Source organism: Equus asinus, chromosome 30 (genome assembly GCF_041296235.1).
Source record: "Equus asinus isolate D_3611 breed Donkey chromosome 30, EquAss-T2T_v2, whole genome shotgun sequence".
In the NCBI taxonomy this organism is placed as follows: Eukaryota; Metazoa; Chordata; class Mammalia; order Perissodactyla; family Equidae; genus Equus; species Equus asinus.
Genome location: NC_091819.1, coordinates 8,690,237 through 8,709,157, shown reverse-complemented (window position 1 = coordinate 8,709,157; position 18,921 = coordinate 8,690,237). Strand labels below are relative to the sequence as shown.

At 41.8% G+C, this 18,921-nt stretch overlaps 1 long non-coding RNA gene across 2 annotated transcripts in view; it reads right to left on the bottom strand.

Annotated features, from left to right (window-relative positions):
* Window positions 1-18,921, bottom strand: part of LOC106836727 (uncharacterized) — a 98,943-nt gene that overhangs the window by 64,451 nt on the left and 15,571 nt on the right. The window contains exons 1-2 of one of the 2 annotated variants that reach the window (XR_011499477.1): window positions 7,093-7,241; window positions 1,577-1,685 (exon numbers count right to left, since the gene is read on the bottom strand). This is a non-coding gene — a long non-coding RNA (uncharacterized lncRNA). Of the gene's footprint in view, window positions 1-1,576; window positions 1,686-7,092; window positions 7,242-18,921 lie in introns of those variants that run through there. The other variant, XR_011499476.1, reaches the window with a different exon arrangement.

Here is an 18,921-nt window from a genome sequence, read left to right as displayed (position 1 = left end):
GAAAAAACATACCCATGAAGTCAAACAGACACAATCGTAACCAAGTGATCAAGGTTAAAAGCACCAGAGATAAGCCACATTATATCATGTACCCCTTGACGTAATGCAATGAGAAGAACACCTCACTTTGTGGTGTTCTTTGCAAAAATCTAATGTTCCAGGGTAGTCATAAGAAAATATCAGACAAACCCAAAATGAGGAACATTTTACACAACGCCAAACCAGAACTCTTTAAAGGTCTCAAGGTCATGAATGGCAAGGGAAGACTAAGCAATAGTCACAGACGAGGAGACGAGGGAGATGAAGATTAGATGCAGTACGGTAGGCTAGGCTGGACACTGACAGGAAAAACAGACATTAGTGGGAGAAACTCGTAAAACCCAAGTAAAGTCTGTAGTTTAGTTAATAGCACTGTACCAATGTTAATTATTTCTTAGTTTTGACAAATACATTGTGATTATGTAAGATGTTAACATTAGATGATACTGGATGAGGAGTTATAGGAACTCTCTGTTCTATCTTTGCAACCTTTCCATAAATCTAAAATTATTCCAAAATAAAAACTTACTTAAAAATACTGTTAAAGTATTGTTAAATGTTACCAAGGCAAGAGACCAAGAAAAAGGAGGTATGTTCATCTCCTGAGATTCGTGGAAGATGTTGCAAATTTGGTACCTAAGACCTAAGATTCTTCTCTCCTTCCTTATAGGCAGCTGGAGGTAATTGAATAATATTGCTGGGGGCCGGCCCAGTGGCACACCAGTTAAGTGCACATGCCGCTTTGGAGGCCTGGAGTTCACCGGTTCGGGTCCTGGGTGTGAACGTGGCACCACTTGGCACACCATGCTGTGGTAGGCGTCCCACATATAAAGTAGAGGAAGATGGGCATGGACATTAGCTCAGGGCAAGTCTTCCTCAGCAAAAAGAGGAGGATTGGCAGTAGTTAGCTCAGGACTAATCCTCCTCAAAAAAAAAAAAACACATGATAAGATAGATTTATCTAAGTAATAGCATTCAGCACCAAGAAAGACTGTGGAAAAGGCAGACCCTTATCAACCACAGTCAACAGAACAAGGAAAAATGTTAGCATAAATCCAGTAAACGCAAACGCCTACGTTAATTACTAATACGTCTCACTTCGCTGAACGAGATAGCATGTTCGGAATCCGAGTCATTCGGCTCTGTACTGTCTCAGTGCAGCTGAGCATCGTGTAGTGGAAGCTCACGTCGGTCTCCCGGGACAACCAAAAACACATGTGCTTGCCCGTTGTCTCAAGGTCTTCATAAAGAAATGCAAACTCTATTTAAAACAGCACGAAGGCCCAGCAAATAGTGACACATATATTCAGACGGACGTTAAGATGACATTTTCCAGTTCAGCACCCTTTCACAACATAAATTCCTCCCGATTTTCACTGCATACCTTTTGCAGCTCAGAGGAGTGGTGCTTAACTACCTGAATTAGAACACTGACTTTCAGGATGGAGTAGGGAGCGTGAGAGCAGAACGTGAGAGCAGGCATATTAACACTGCCAAGGAGAACCTTCGAACCAGCTCACAGCCCCACCCCACTCACCTCCGACTCTGATGCACTGAGTCTTAGGACCCAGTTGGGGCGGGAGGAGGTGCAGGTTGTAGGGACTCAGTGATCCTGCTCCATAGACATCTTCCCCAATTTGGAACTCCTGGAATGAAGAAAAACATGTTTCTTTTCCATCAGTTTTTTTTTTCTTTTTTGCTCGAGGAAGATTGGCCCTGAGCTAACATCTGTGCCAATCTCCCTCTATTTTGTACGTGGGGCGCTGCCTCAGCATGGCTGATGAATGGCATGTAGGTCCACGCCCAGGATCTGAACTGGAGAAGGAGAGCACACGAACTTAATCACTATGCCACTGGGCTGGCCTCTCTGTCAGATTTTTCAAAGGTGGACTCCTGAGAGAACAAATACAAAATACTCAGCAGAATAGTTGCAATGTTCCTGTGGAAGACTAAACCGTGTTTCCTGAGCATTCTCCTTCACGCCTCTGTTATCTCAGAGCAGAAGTACTTCTTCCGACTTTCTCACTTGACTCTCACCTTCTAGGCAAGAGCACGTCTTACAATACTGAATCGTACTAGAGGGATGATGCTGGAAATTTCTGGCAGATGGCTTCATGGAGTATTAATGAAAATGCAGAATTTAATATTATTGTCTAAACACAATGCTATGTATCCCCCCAAAATTTTCTTTTCTTCACATAATTTTGCTCTTTCATTGAAATAAATTAATACATGCCTATGGTATGCTGTATGATATCAACATTTGTCAGAAACGTTTAACCAATTTTATTCCATTCAGTTGTGTAATTTGACTCTCAGGCTTCAAATCCTATTGATTCAACTTCAAAAGTACCTTACAGTAGGGCTGGCTCAGTGGCACAGTGGTTAAGTTCACACATTCCACTTCAGTGGCCCAGGATTTGCCAGTTCGGATCCTGGGTGTGGACCTATGCACCACTTGTCACTCCATACTGTGAAAGGCATCCCACATAAAATAGAGGAAGATGGGCACAGATGTTAGCTCAGGGCTAATCTTCCTCAAAAAAAAAATCTTACATTCTACTTCTCCTCTATCTCTACTACTGGAGCGGCAGATCCAACTCATCACCGTTCATGAGAGCATCATTTTCAGACCACCCACCCAGCAGGCTATACAGTAGTCCCCCCTTATCCATGGTTTTGCTTTCCACAGTTTTAATTACCCATAGTCAAGCGTAGTCCAGAAGTAGATGCTCCTCCTTCTGATGCATCCCCAGGTCAGCAGTAGCCTAAAGCTACCTCACAATGCCTACATCATTCCCCTCACTTCATCTCATCACAGGAGCATTGTATCATCTCATATCATAGCAAGAAGAAGGGCAAGAAGAGTCCAATAAGATATTTTGAGAGAGAGAGAGAGAGAGAGAGACCACATTCACAAAACCAGGATACGTTATAATTCTTCTATCTGATTATTAGCTATTGTTGTTAATCCTTAGTGTACCTAATTTAGAAATTAAACTTTATCATAGGCATGAACATATAGGAAAACACATCGTATATATAGGGTTTGGTAGTATCTGTGGTGTCAGGCATCCACTGGGCGTCCTGGAATGTATCCCCTACAGACAACGGGGGGACTACTGTGCCGTAAGATGTCTTTAAATTCTTTGACAATCCTCCCCTCAAACGTTGGAGGATCTCCTTGAGTGTTATCCAGATTTAGTGATTGGCTTCCAGTCAATAGAATGTGGCAGAGGAGATAGCGTTTCTCTGAAAAGCCATTTCCTCCTTGCTCTCTCTCTCTCAGGGTCTCGCTCTAGGCCTGTTGTCACAGCATTAGAACACTTAGGCAGCCCTGTAGGGAGGTCCACGTTGCGAGGAACTGAGGCATCCTGCCAACAGCCAACAAGGAGCTTTTGCCAACAGCCATGAGAGGGAGCCATCTAGGAAGGAGATTCTCCAGCCCTGTTAAGGCTTCAGACCCCTGCAGACCCAGCCAACATCTTGGCTGCATGAGATTCCCTCTGTTGGAACCACGGGTTAAGCTCCACCCAAATTCTTGGCCATAGAAACTGCGAGATAATAAATGTTTGTTGTTTTAAAAGTGGTGATGTTGTAAAGTAATTTATTCCACAGCAACAGATAGCCAAAACACCTTGAGGAGAAAGCATAATTTGAGCTGGTTCTTGAAGGACCAATAGGAACACTTATTTTTATTCTTTTAGTAAAGGAGTCGGGGAAGGCATTCTAAGCATAATAGGTGGCATATGTGAAGTCACAGAAAGGCCTGATGTGTTCAGGAATAGTTTTCAAAAGTCTAATGAGTTCACTGAGGCCAGAGAATACTAATACTACACACCGTGGGGAGTTGCGTGAATTGAGACTAAAGCTTGTGAAAGGTCTTTTGCAAAACTAGGAAGTTTAGACTTTGTCTTTATGGTCATGCAGGAACAACGATAGATTTTAATCGAGTATAACATCATGAGATTTGGATTGAAGAGCAATAAATCTTACAGTACAGTAGTCCCCCCATTATCTGCAGGGGATACGTTCCAAGACCCCCAGTGGATGCCATATGTCTAAACCCAGAGACCCCTAAAATTGGATTACTCAATCAATGATAGAGGGATAATTTACCAGAGAAAAATATGAGCAAACATTTTTATTATCTTCAAGTGGAAGAGGCCTTTCTGAGAATGACATAAAACCCCAAAGTCATAAGGAGGAAGAAACTGATAAATATGACTACTTAAATAGCAAAACATCTGGATAGAAGAAAAAGAGATTTAAACAAAAAGAAAACAAGCAAAAGATAAACATAGGGAAGTATTAGTAACATATGATAAACAAAAACTTATTTATTTATTTATTTATTTATTTATTTATTTATTTTGGCAAGTAAGATTGTCCCTGAGCTAACATCTGTGCCAGGCTTCCTCTATTTTGGATGTGCCACTGCAGCATGGCTTGATGAGTGGTGTGTAGGTCCATGCCCAGCATGCAAACCCGCTAACCCCACTGAAGTGGAGCACACGAACTTAACCACTACACCACCAGGCCGGCCCCTAATTTTTTTAATAAAGAGTTCTTACAATTAATAAGAAAAAAATGTACAGGTAAGCAAAGAGACTCCCATTTGAATAAGGCAGAGCACATGCTCCAAACTCAACATACTGTAACAAATCCCAAAATATTATGAAATAATGTTTAAATTCTTAGCTTGCCCTTGAAAACACAAAGGAAACTCTCAGTGTACTGCAAACTGATAAACCCCTATACATGAGCTAGGATTAGATTTATTTACAAGTGTCAGAGATCCAAAGTAACAGTAGCATAAATGAAATTATATATATATATTTCTCTCTCACATAAAAAGCCCACAGGTAGAGTCCAGGGATGGTATGGCAGCTCTACTAATGTCTTCAATATACCAAGTTCCCTTCAGCTCACCGCTCTGCCATCCCCAGTGTGTGGCTGTCATCCTCATGGTCCAAGATGTGAGCCAGGTCTCCAGCCTTCACATCTCCTAAGCCGGAAGTGTCCAAAAAGCAACCATTGATTGAAGAAAGTTCCTAAAAACAACACATGCACTTCTGCTTACATCTCAGTGACCAGGGCTTAGTCAGAAGGCCATATCTGGGCAAAAGAGCTTTGGGAATACAGTCTTCACTTTGTACATCCAGATACCCAGCTAAAAACTCAGGGACTCTATTACCACGAGAGAAGAGGAAGAATATATATTTGGAAATATCAGCAGCCTCTATATTCACTAAAAGTCAAAGATAAGATAGAAACAGATTGAAGAGAAGCCTTAGCCTAAAACATTACTGAAATTTAGAATGGAAACACACACAGACTGAGATCATTGGTACCAACTCACAATAATGGCCATATTCTATGGAAAATGTCCATTAGCTCTAGTTACTAAGCCTTGGAGCTGACCCGGTTCTTTACCTTTCCATAATTTAGTTGACCACTTACTCTTTAGGTTGTAAGATGTACTCCAATATCAAACCAATGGATGATGACAATTTTCTCTTCCTTAAATTAGCCAGTTTCTGCTGTTTACAACAAAAATAATCTCAACCAATATATCTCAAGATATTTATTCCAAAATCTTCACATAATTAAATGCATGTGCTTACACATACATACACACACACACACACACACACAGAGAGAAAGAGAGAACGATGAGAGTGTTTTTTGAGAAATCAGGAGGTTGGCCCAGTGGCACAGTGGTTAAGTGCGCATGTTCCGCTTTGGCAGCCTGGGGTCCTCCGGTTCAGATCCTGGGTGAGGACATGGCACTGCTCATCAAGCCATGCTGTGGTAGGCGTCCCACATATAAAGTAGAGGAGGTTGGGCACGGATATTAGCTCAGGGCCAGTCTTCCTCAGTGAAAAGAGGATTGGCAGATGTTAGCTCAGGGCTGATCTTCCTCAAAAAAAAAAAAAGAGAAATCAAGACAGATTTGGTGGGGTAGTTTATTAGAATTCATCTACCTAAACAGAAAAAGGTGGATTTCTCTCCATCTCATTCCACCCTCTGAACATCTCTTCAAGGGTTCAACAGAGGCTTTAAAATATCTAAGGATAATTCATTTTGAATTTCATGTTTTAAATGTCGATCTAATTATACTATTTCCCTACTTAAAACCCAGCATGAATCTCTATCATTTTTCAGGACAAAGTCCAAATTCCTTATCAAGACACAGAAATGTCTACATCCTGGCCTCTGCATTGATCACCATCCTCGTCTGTGTTCATCTGCACCACCTCTTAATCAACACAACTACTTGTTTAGAGCCGACAGTATGCCAGCCACTGTTCAAGAAGCTAGGAATACAGTCAGGGATGATATTTAAAATATCTAGTAACTAGTATAACGTTACATAGACCAATTAGAATGGATACTCAACCAGCAGACACCAGCTATAAACAACTGATAAAGCTTCACCAGTGTGTATTATCAGGATATCGGCCTGAATACAGCAATAATTACATTGGAGCCCCCACCTGCAAAGAGTTTACATTTGTCCTAATGGGAAGGGAAACAATCAATAAAACATTACAAATTATTAAGAAAATTTCAAGTACAAGGGTATGAGGAAGATAAAATAGAGGAAATGTCATGTGAGGAGGTGACGTTTGAGTTGAGATCTGAATAAATAAGATGTAAGAAGTTGAAGAATGCCCCCCAAAAGACGATATGTCCATGTCCTAACTCCCAGGACCTGTGAATGTTGACCATCTTTGGAAAAAGGGTCTTTATAGATGTGATTAAGTTAGGATCTTGAGATAAGGAGGTCATTCTGAACTATCCAAGTGGGCCCTAAATCCAATGATACTTGTCCTCGTAAGAGAAAGGCAGATGGAGATTTGAGATGGAAAGGAGAAGATACAGATACACAGAGGAGGCGGTAACCTAAAGACAGAGGCAGAGATGGGAGTGACACGGCCACAAGTCAAGGGATGCTGAGAGCCATCAGAAGTTGGAAGACACAAAGAATGGATTCCCACTGTTCTGGTCAGCTCAGGCTGCCACAACTGGGTGGTTTAAACAACTCACATTTAGTTCTCAGAGTTCTGGAGGCTGGGAAATCCCAGATCAAGCAGCTGGCCAATTCAGTTCCCCAGGAGGGCTCTCTTCTCGGATTGCAGATGACCACCTTCTGTTGTTTTCAGTCACACAGTTCCTAGTAGTTCGTTACAGAAACCCTAGGAAACGAATACAGAAGGCAAGTATGCAAAAACCCACATTCTAATCCAAAGGGACAGGAAGCGAAAATTTCCAAGATCACCTATAGAGAATATACCACTTATCAAAAGGATATGAAAGAAGATTTGGGGTGAATATATCATGTTCATAAAGATGCCATTTTTCTCCAAAGTAGTCTATAAATCCAACACTATTCCAATCAGCAGCCCAAAGATTTCTCATGGAACTTTATAGATTGATTTTAAAATTGATATGGAAGATCATAGCCAAGACAATTCTGAAAAATGAAAGAACAACAAGGTCAGGGCAGGCCCTGTGGCACAGCAGTTAAGTGTGCAGGTTCCACTTCAGCGGTCCGGGGTCCACCAGTTCAGATCCCGGGTGCAGACATGGCACTGCTTGGCAAAAGCCAGGCTGTGGTAGGCATCCCACATATAAAGTAGAGGAAGATGGGCACGGATGTTAGCTCAGGGCCAGTCTTCCTCAGCAAAAAGAGGAGGATTGGCAGTAGTTAGCGCAGGGCTAATCTTCCTCAAAAAAAAAAAAAAAAACAACAAGGTCTAATATTTGCTTAATTTGTATGTATTGTCTTATTATAAAGTTGTGGTAATTAAGAGAATATGATATTGCTGTAAGGATAGAGAAATAAATCAATAGAACTTAATTTCAAAGCCTAGAAATAGACCTACATTTATATATAGAGAGAGAAAAGTAAACAAATATATTATATATATATATATATATATATATATATACACACATTTGCAAAGTAAAGAAAGCTGGCATTTCAGATCAGAAGAACACAGAAAATTTATTAATAAACAGTGCAGGCACATACTCACACGCAAATAGATCCCTACCTTATAACATATATACAAGTAAATTGCAAGTAGATTAAAAAACTAAATATAAAAAATCAAACTTTATAAATTTTAAAAGAAAATATTTAAAAATATCTTTATAACCTCAGAGTTGAAAAGATTTTCCTAAATAAGACCCCAAAATCCAGAACTGTAAAGAAAAACACTTTGTAAATTCAACTACTCCAAATATTTAAAGACAATATTAAAATAGTGAAATGAAAAGGCTCAAATGAGAATTAATTTGGAATCCGTATAACTGACAAAGACTGAGCATCCAGAATATGTAAAGAACACCTACAAAACCAATAAGAAAAGACAACCAACTAAATGGAAAAATGAGAAAAGGACCAGATCATTTATAGAAACAAAAACCAAAATTGCTAATACATGTAGGAAAAGATGTTCAACCTTGCTGGTAATCATAGAAATGAAAATTAAAACTACAATGAGATATTTTAAATGCATAAGGTTTGGGGAAAAAAATTTAAAAGACTGATAATAACAAGTGTTTGTGAAAATGCAGAGGAATGAGAACTCTGATGAACAAGTGATGGGAGCACAGGTTGATACAAGCACTTTGGAAAACAGTTTGGAAGTGTGCAAAAGACATGTTTACCATAAAACCACAACATTCCACTTCTAAGAATGATACCAGCTCAACATAAGGTTGACATAAGGGAAGCCACATTGTAGAAAAGAAACCACATTGTAACTCTGAATGACCTCTGATTAACTAGCCCAGACATGCTATGTAGACTTTGTGGCCCCTCCCAGCTGCTTTAAGATGATAACTTTGCTCTTTTGAGTTCTCCAGGAATGTGATGACCCCCGGGGCAGAGAGCCTATGCTGATAGCCATCATCAATGACAACCGAAAGATCAGGGTATAGAGAGTTGCTCCATTCTCTGCTGTATATCCAGTAAAACAAAGGACTATCAGGAACTGGGACCAGAGGTCTGTGCCCACCTGGAGAGAGATGGAGGCCCCACCCAGAGCCCAGCCACCTCCCCCGCCCAGAGACCAGCCCCTGTATAACTGGCCTGTAGTCTTTGTTCTGTAAGATGCTTCTTTTGGATATTAGTCAGCCATCTTCCCTCTCGCGAGCAAGCTGTAATAAACCCTTTCTCTCCTACCACGTTGCCTCCTGACTTTTGGCATGTCTTGCAGCAAGCAGACAACCCTCCCTTGGGTGGTAACAAGTATATATCTTAGAGCAGTGGTCCTAGGGGGTGTGTGTGCCCTGGGGAACCCTCCAGGCTCCCTTACACCCTTCTTTCAGGGAATCTGCAAGATCAAAGCTATTTTCAGAACACTACTAACATACAATTTGCTTTTCCACCTTCATTCTTTCACAGGAGAGTTTTGCAGATGCTGCAGGATGTGTATACTGCAGGTTATGGTAATAAGACCTAAGCTCCTCCTGGAGACTGGCGGCCTCCTGGGGGAGGAGTGCCTCCTGGGGGAGGAGTTAGAACGGAATCAGAGAGGGACTCACAGGGCGTCAATCATGTGTGCACCATTTTCTCTCTTGACCTTTTTATTTCTAGTTACATGGGTGTTCATATTGTTCTTGATACATGTTTCTATACCTGAATTATTCCATAAGAAATAAAAAATCCAACAGAGTTAAGAATAACGAACATATCAAGCATCATCGGGAAAAATAAAAGGACCACATAGGACTGACTCGTTATCCTCCCCGTAACCTTGAGTAGATGTAAAATGCTCATCACTAGCTTTTCACAATTCTCTTTCCCAGACTGCATATTAAAGAGTTAAAGTCTCCTATTCTGTATTTACCTAAACAAACTATACTCGCCAGTCTCACATTGTGACATGTAAACAATAATCCTTACAGTAACCATAAATTCTTCTGTGATTACCTAGAGCTCTTTTGGGTCAGAAAAGTGAAAAGACTAAAGATAGTTAAGTAGCACAGCAGAGGAAAAAGTGCAAAAGCCTTGGCTGAGAAGGGCCTAGATTTGGCCTTCAGCCATGCTTATTGTCACTGACTAATTGCCCCGAGGAACTCAAGGTGAGTTTGGATATTTTAACTGTTTTTCCAAATCATTTTCTTCCTTTTGTTATGTTCAGGAGATGCAGTCACCAAGCACCCGGAACCAGACCAAGCCTCCCCACCAGAGCTACGCCTGTGACCTTTGCCTTATTTTTAACGCTAAGATCTCTCCAGGAGGAGCTTAGGCCTTATTACCATAACCTGCAGTGTACGTGGAAGCATGCTTTCCAACAGAGCCTGCGCAAGCGAATACCCACCTCCCGCTTTTGAATATTCATCCCCATCCCAAATAAATGTCCCTGCTTCCCTTTGTTCAGGGGACGCCAGGACGCACAGTCTCCTATTTGCTGCAGATATACCTTACGTTGTGAGACAACTACTTCTGGTGGAGAGTCTGATTTAACTTGCCAGGAGGGAACCCTCTTTGGTTTCAGTAACACTATTACTCACTGACTGGCCCTGGGCAATTTCCACATCTTCCAACCTCCTTCCTCCATTCCATACTTGTTAAACGAGAATAGTTATGCTTCGTAGAAAGAGTTGTCAGTAGAGGGGATGGCTGGTGAAAAGAGGAGTCAAACATTTTTTAAGCCAGAAATGGCCTCTTGGGGTGGGAGATTTGCTTTTCTCTTTGATTTCCATGGTTAATCAATAAACACTCTGTTCCTTCCTTTGTAAATATCCTTAACTCCCCTGCAGTGGCCCAGGGAAGCTCTGCAGTGGGAGTCCTCTTTCCCAGGCGCAGGCAACGGAAGGCTGCACTGCCTAAAGAGAATTTAAATGATGAAGCCGACTAGAAGCCCATCTGCTGTTTATTGTCACCATGTGCTGGCAATTCTAAATATGTCAACACTAAATGCTCCTCCTCTGCTGTGGCAGACCATTCTACTGCCACTCCCTCGGTATGCCACTGCCCTTTTCCACTCTCCTCCCCCTACAGTACTCAGCAAAATTCTGACCTTGTTTAAACACAGCAGTCTGCCTGCTCGCTCTAACTGATGCAGCTGAATGTGGCTGAAGAAAAACACACAACCAAGTCAACAAATCCCTTTTACACTCCGGACCTCCAATCTCAAATGGGCACAATGGGCACAAAACACTGCTGGGTATTTCACTACACGTTCTTGGAATATTTGTTTTCCCGCTATCCAAAATTACTATTTCACACCATGTTCTTCCTTCTCAAATCCACAGTACCCCTCCCCCACATTATCCATCCCCACAATGCCCATTATCAGCTCATTATCAATGCCCATTCCTCTCATTATCAGCTGATGACCTGACTCATACTTCATTGAGCAAGTAGAAGGACTGAGATGGGAATCCCGTCATCCTTCTACCATCAAATTTCCACCTGTAAAGTCTACCTTTCTGCCTCCTCCTCCAACAGATGAGGTGTTCCTGCTCCTACATGCTTCTCCATCTGTGCTTTGGATCGCATCCCCTATCACATTTTCAAAGACTTGAGGCATCCAGCAACCTCTTCTCTCTCAATTGGTAATTATAAACAATGTGAGGATGGGGATGGGTGGATGGATGGATGGATGAGAGAGACAGAAAGAGAATTATGTTCCCAGGATTACACCTCCTTGCAGTTACAACCCCATTATATTGTCTCCTTTCCCAGTAATACTCCTCTAAGTTGATGTCTAAAGTCTTCTCTCCATTTCCTCACTTCCTAGCTTCTCATCAATCAGATCTAACTGGACTTTGTGCACACAATTCCACAGAAACTGTCCTAAGCAAGATCACCAGAAAGCTCCATCACGTCCAAACCAACATCACTTCTCTGTCCTCATCTTAAACTCTCAGCAGCAATTATCTTGCTACTCTCTTCTCCTTGAAACGTTTCTCCTCTTGTGGCACCACATTGTCTGGTGTTCTTCCTGACTAACCATCTGGTGGTTAGACTAACTAGCTGGTCAGCTCATTCACATCTTTCAATGCCACCTGTACACTTTATTCTTACAAATCTGTATTTCCAGCTCTGACCTCTCCCCCGGACTCTGTCTAACAGGCCTCTATTTCAGTGTTAACATGTCCGAAAGCGAACTCTTCATTTTCCCCCATATGTGTTCTTTCACCATGTTCCCTCATTAGCAAACGACACCACAGCCCACACAGTTGCTCAAGCCAGAAAACTAATAGTTATTTTTTCTTCTTTTGTTCCTCATACCCCAAATTAAACCCATCAGCAGTCTTAGCTGCAAAATATGTCCAAACTCCAACCATTTCTCTCCATCCTTTACCATGGTAGCCTAAGCCATGGTCATCTTTCACCTGGGCTACTAAAATCTCCTCCTGCTTTCCCGCCTATCATTTTTGCACCAAAAATTCTACATTCCATACAAAAGCAAGAGTGGACTTTTAAAAATGCAAATAAGCTCATACTCTTCCCCAGGTGAAAACCCTCCAATGACTTTCCATTATCCCTACAATAAAACCCAAAACCCTCACCACAGCCTCGAAGCCCCTGCACAGTCTGGCTCATCTCTACCTATGTGGTCTCATCTTACGCGGCAATCTCCATTTCTCGATACATTTCAGCAATATTGACCTTCCTTTTCTTCCTTGGACGTGGTCAAGACTCTTCTGAGAATGAGTTCACAGGCCAGTTTGCCTAGGTGGTCCAGGTTTGTGTCTGTCATCCTGATGTCCTATCCACTTTTGTAGTTATCCCAGACCTATCTTTTATTTTAAAACCAAGACTTATGAATAATCACATTAAAATAAGCCAGGATGGGTTTGGCACATCTTCACTTGTACTTCTAGTTACTGCCCTGGTCTTGTCGAATTGCGTGTGAGAAACACGTGCAGTGAACTGAGCTCTCACTCTAACGAAGTGGTTAAATCTGAAAGGTGACGCACAGTGAGCATCCTCTCTTTTCCAGACCCTTTAAAAGGAAGAGTAACACAGAAGCAGAGCTCCTCCTAAAACAAAGTGCACTGGGACCAAGAGGCCAGGGAGAGTCAACCCTTCCAGGTCTCTGCTGGTGTGGGAGATGCAGGAAACGTCTCTGCCTGTGGTGGACGAGCCCCAGGAAGAGAAGAACAAATCTCCCCCCTCAAAAGGCCTTTTCTGGGTACGAGCAAGACCCTAGGTAACAGCCTGTGGACTACTGGACCTGCCCTGTCTGAGTGTCGAAGTCTCCCTTAGCAATGCTTTTGGGCGAGTCTGTGTTCCCGTTCTGTGGGAAACCAGTAAGAGAGCCTGGATCCTGAGCACAGGTTATGGCTGATGACTTAGAGCTCCAATCCAGCCCTCTGAGGAGCCACTATGAGGACCAGCAGCAACTGCAGTGAAAGGGCATTTGCTCTGCTGCGCCCAGACTGTCTGGGCTTCCGAAGGGACGCCCAGAGCAGCAACATCTGCAGTAGCAGCTGGGAAGGATGCATTCAGCATTCTCTCCCAGTTTTTTGGAGACAGAAACTTGGAACAACCTCATTAGACTGAGCAAGCAACCCTGGGGATCCATGGGGCTATCTGGAGACGAGAAAGAAAAAACTGGGCTGCCACAGATTGTGACATAGAGATTTAGCATCACAATCGTTTTACATTCAATCATGTGAGCGTATTTTAAACTCTACTCTGGTCTCCAAAACACATAAGAAACCTGAACATGCTCACTGCGTACCAGGTCGCTCCTACAAAGCCCTTGATGCCATGATGTGCATGCTGGGTAAATGGTAACCAAACTCCCTGACTACCTGAGAGGCACCAGACGATGTGAGGTGCCTAGAAGTTTACAAGAAGCTACAGACCCTGGTCCACACACTCTGAGAGTTTACCTTCTACTTGGATTGTAACTTGAAAACATATGGATTTCAATGACAGCAAAAGTGAGAATGAGAATAAGCTCAAAAGAAAGAATTCCAATAATAAATGCTGCAGGAGTTCAATGAAAATATCAAGATCTATTTTTTCCCCCAAGTAATTTTATTGGGATCATAAGGGTCTATAACATTGTGTAATTTCAGGTGTACATTATTGTTTATCAATCTATGAATACACTTCATCGTGCTCACCCCCAATAGTCTAATTTTTATCCATCACCATACATATATGCCCCCTTTCCCCTTTCGCCCACCCCTCAACCCCCTTCCCCTCTGGTAACCACTAATGTGTTCTCTGTATCCACCTATTTGTTATCTTCCACATATGAGTGAAATCATGCAGTATTTTTCTTTCTCTGTCTGGCTTATTTTGCTTAACATCATACCCTCAAGATCCATCCATGTTGTTACAAACGGGACGATTTTGTCTTTTTTTATGGTTGAGTAGTATTCCATGAAAAGGGCAAGATCTTTTTATATAAAAATTCTCGAGTTCATGATTGCACTAGGCTATACAAATCTCCATTAACAAAAAATAATCTTAACAACATCCCAAAAAAGAAGGTTGCAAGCACTGAGAACAAGTTTAATGTTTTAATCTACTTTCTTTTCCTCTAAAAATAAATCATTTACTATTAGAAGTTCAATTAAAGTACATACTGTGAAAGAGTAGGAACCTAGAAAAAATACGACGGCCACCCATCCAGGGCCCACAGTACACTTTCTTTTGGACACGTGCTTCTCAGAAACAAATTTTCAGATGAGCTTTGTGAGCACAGGCTCAGAATGGGGGGCAGGGCAGTTAATTTTACGATTTGAATATTTGATGATATCAGATTTAATGGTCTTACGGGTCCATCTCTTTAATAAGGAAAGAGTCACCAAATAGCCCCATAACTCATGTTGCTCCCCTAGAACATGGTCTGGCACACAGTAGGCTTTCAATAAATATTTGTTGAATGAATGAATGAAAGTTTCTCTGAACAGTGCTTGGATAATTATTGCCAAACCCTGTCTATTTTTCTACAATTTTTCCTGAAATGTTGCAAATTGCATTATTCTAATCCACATATTTTTTAAATGATATATTAATACCTTCAGTCCCTATACTCAAGATTCACTAGTAGGAAAGCCAGTGGTTCTATGAAAGCAGGGTTTCTCAACCTCAGAACTGGTGACATTGGGAATCAGGTAATTCAGTGTGCTGGGAGGTGTCCTGTGCACTGTAGGACGTCTAGCACCATCCCTGACCTCCCCCCACTAATGCCAGCAGCACATGCACACACTCCCTCCTATGTTTCCTGTTAATATCGACCTTTGCAATGCATGATATTTTATCTCAAGATTTTGACATAGTTCACTGCCATAGGACTCAATAAAAAGAGGACTGGCTTGAGGTGGGGGTGGGAGGAGGAATTTGGGAGGGAAGACCAGCTAAGAACAGTTAAGCCAATCAAAAATGTCCCCAGCATTGCCAACTATCCCCTGGGGACAGAATCAACCTCAGTTGAGCACGAGTTCTTTAAGGTGACATCTCTGCTCTTATCCACTAAGTACTAGCTTCAGAATTTAACAAGACAGTGTCACTGAGAGTTCTCAGAGTCTTCACTGCTGTCCCCGAAATGCCACCCTGACCCCCAGATATTGCCAATGCCAACAGACTGTTACACAGGTACACCATGACCAGGAGTGACTTCAAGGGAGAAGGAAAAGAAAGTTTGACTACAATGACCATTCCTCTTAACACAGATTGATCGAGTTATATCAGGTTTTCTTTAAAACCTATACGCTTCTGGCTTACCTGCCTTAATACAAAGTTACTGGGAAGAATGAGAAACACTAAAGAATTTCGAAAAGTCAGGATTCTTGATTCACTGACCCTAACAACAAAATGAAATCAGGGGCCAACTTGCTTTCACTATACTCAGCTGTCTGTTTACAAAAGTAGTTAGATAAGGCATTACTGCAACCCACCCTCTAGATAACATCTCTGATACTTGGGTCACCAGAGTAACGGACAGGGTGCTCAAGTTTTTCAGGAACTGAGTCACTCCTTATCCAGTTCAGGCAGGTTGAGACCACCAACTCATCAACTGGGCCTGCAGAGATGACCAATAAATGACCCTTTGATGTCAGGGAGCTAAAATCTCCACCCTCAGACCACGGGAAGGCTGCCATTTTGTGAACACGCATCCTATGAAGAGCCATGGTGCTGGACTCTGTTCGTGCAGATCATTCATTACCTCACCTCTCCTCACCTCTAATCATCTATCTCTATACTTCAGACCACCTTGCCCCCTACCCCATAAATACCCTTGAGTCCCCATTTTTGGGGAGGTGGATCTGAGATTGATTCTCCTGCCTCCTCACTTGGCTGCCTTGTGATTAAAACTCTTTCTCTGCTACAAATTCATTGTTTTGGTGATTGGCTTTCTGTGCAATTGGCAAAAATGAACCTGGTTGGGTAACAAAAACGAATATATGAAACAAATATTATGTAAACAACATATGACTTTTTACAATTTAAAAAGCCTATTACTTTATATAATATTTTACAAGTATAATATAACATAGCACATATTAAAATACATAAGAAAGCAGAAATTAAACAGATGCCAAATACAATCCAAAGCAAAACTTATTTTATAGTTGAGAGAACACGGACCCAGACTAAGTAAACTATTACCTGAGATATCAAAGTTAGTAAATAATAGAATCAGGATGCAAACCTTGAGTTTTTTCCCCAACCCCACAGTCCCTTCCACATGAACAAGTTTCATTATTTTCTATGATTTCACAAAAACTTTAATAACTACCATAACTTCTATGCCTAAATTATTGCTACAACTAATATCATTTTACCTAAACCATTTTAAAATACCATATAAGCCTTCAAGATAAACGTTCTCGATGTTTTTCAGTTGGTTAAATTAAATTGTGTTAAGCATAAGATTTTAATGGTCTTAAAAATATAAGACAACAAAGGTGCAAGAGTGATAAAAAATTAAACACTTAGCCAGAAATTCTATGTATTCATATGTTAGGGTGATTCAGCTACACAAACCTAGATGAATCAACATATAACCAAAACCTAATCAATACACTGACAAAATAAGTATGTGTGAGAGGTTAGCAGACTTGAGCCACGTTTAGTCCTATTTGGTGAAATGGAATGTTTTAACGCGTGTGTTTTTCTTGACAAAATAGGAACGTTGCTCTCAAGGAAACTACCAGGGGCTGTTTGGCCCACTCTCCCTGCCTGTTGATCAGGTCTCGTAAAGCCACGGATATTTTTCTGTTTTAAAGTCAGCCATGGTATTGAAGCCAGGTACCTGAGGGTTACTGTAAATATTCAGTAAGATGACCTTTGACTTTGTTATGAAAAGAAGCTAATCTTATCAATCCGCTGTTTTCATGTTTAACCTGAGGGGTGTCTCAAGGGCCACAAGGATTTATGAGCTTGTTTTATAGACGGAAAAAGAATACCTTCCAGCCCCCAGCTGCCCTTGCCCCCAGAAGTCTGACGGCCTAGGGGCTTATCAGGAGCCCCTAATCCTCCTCTTTTTGCTGAGGAAGACTGGCCCTGAGCGAACATCCATGCCCATCTTCCTCTACTTTATATGTGGGACACCTACCACAGCATGGCTTGCCAAGCAGTGCCACGTCCACACCCGGGATCCAAACTGGCAAACCCAGGGCCACTGAAGCAGAACGTGCACACGTAACCACTGCGCCACTGGGCCAGCCCCTCTAGGGGCCTAATTCTTATTCCATGAAAGGCTGGGAGACCCAAAAAGGATAAAAATCTGGCCTATGTTAATGCCTACACTCAACTATATAATTGTGCACATACCAGAGATTTCCAAAATGTATTGCAGAATAGCAGAACAGCAAAACCAGTTGTCAAGTAGCAAAACTGACAGAGACCTTGGCGATTTTCTCTTCTCTAACTGTTAACGGGCCACACCCTCAGACCCTCATTTATCAGTGGCTTTCCTATTGACATCAACTTACGAAACTCTATATCTTTTTCAGGTTTCGCTATTAGGTTTCGCATTACGTTTGCATCATATGTTATTGATTGTTAACTACCAAGACTAATATTAAGTGGGGAGAGGGTTTTGAGTGGCAAATGTATTGGTTTTCAGTTCCTTAGTGGAATTTTCTGATTTTGATGGCTTTTGCAGCCCTGTGCGCCCAAGGCCTCAACAGAGTAGGATAATGAATGATCAGATAAGGAGGACACTCTATTCCTACCTTAAAAGCTTGTTGTGAGGGTAAAAATGAAATTCTACTTGGCACACAGTAAAGCTCCATAAATGTACCTTATTTGTATTTTTAAAAATAGAAAGCAGTGAGCAGAAGCCATTAGGCAGAAACAAGGAGAGATAAAGAAGGAACCACTGATGGAATAGGAAGGAATCTCCAGAAGGAAGAAGAGAAAGAGGGGCTGAGTGACAAGCATGACCGACAAGCGGAAGCACCCCCGGCTCCCCAGGGCTCACGGACCCCAGACATGGCAGCCTGGCTCAGGGCTTCCTGGCTCTCCTTTCAGACTGTGAGTACACGGGGGCCATGCACGGCTATCACCAAGGTAAGCTGAGGAGGACTCAACCCTGAAAACCCCAAACACACTAGTGAAACCTATTCGTTAAGTTTTAGCCAACCAGACTTGCCTCTGATGAGATACTAACAAAAGAAACATTCCTTTTCACCCAACGAAAGAGCCCTTCTCTTTTCTGATTTAACTGAGTCGCTAAACCGTTCCCTTCCTTGAGTTTCAGTAGATCCCAAAGGATATTCTCTCCAACCTTCATGTGAACACAACAATTCCTTAGTAATACACCAAGTGTGTACAACACTCCACATTTACAAAGTGTTTTATTTCACATTCACAAAAGGAGAGTGTAAAACGAACAAACTCTGGGGATGGAATCTAGGAATCTTCATTTTCAATAAGATCTC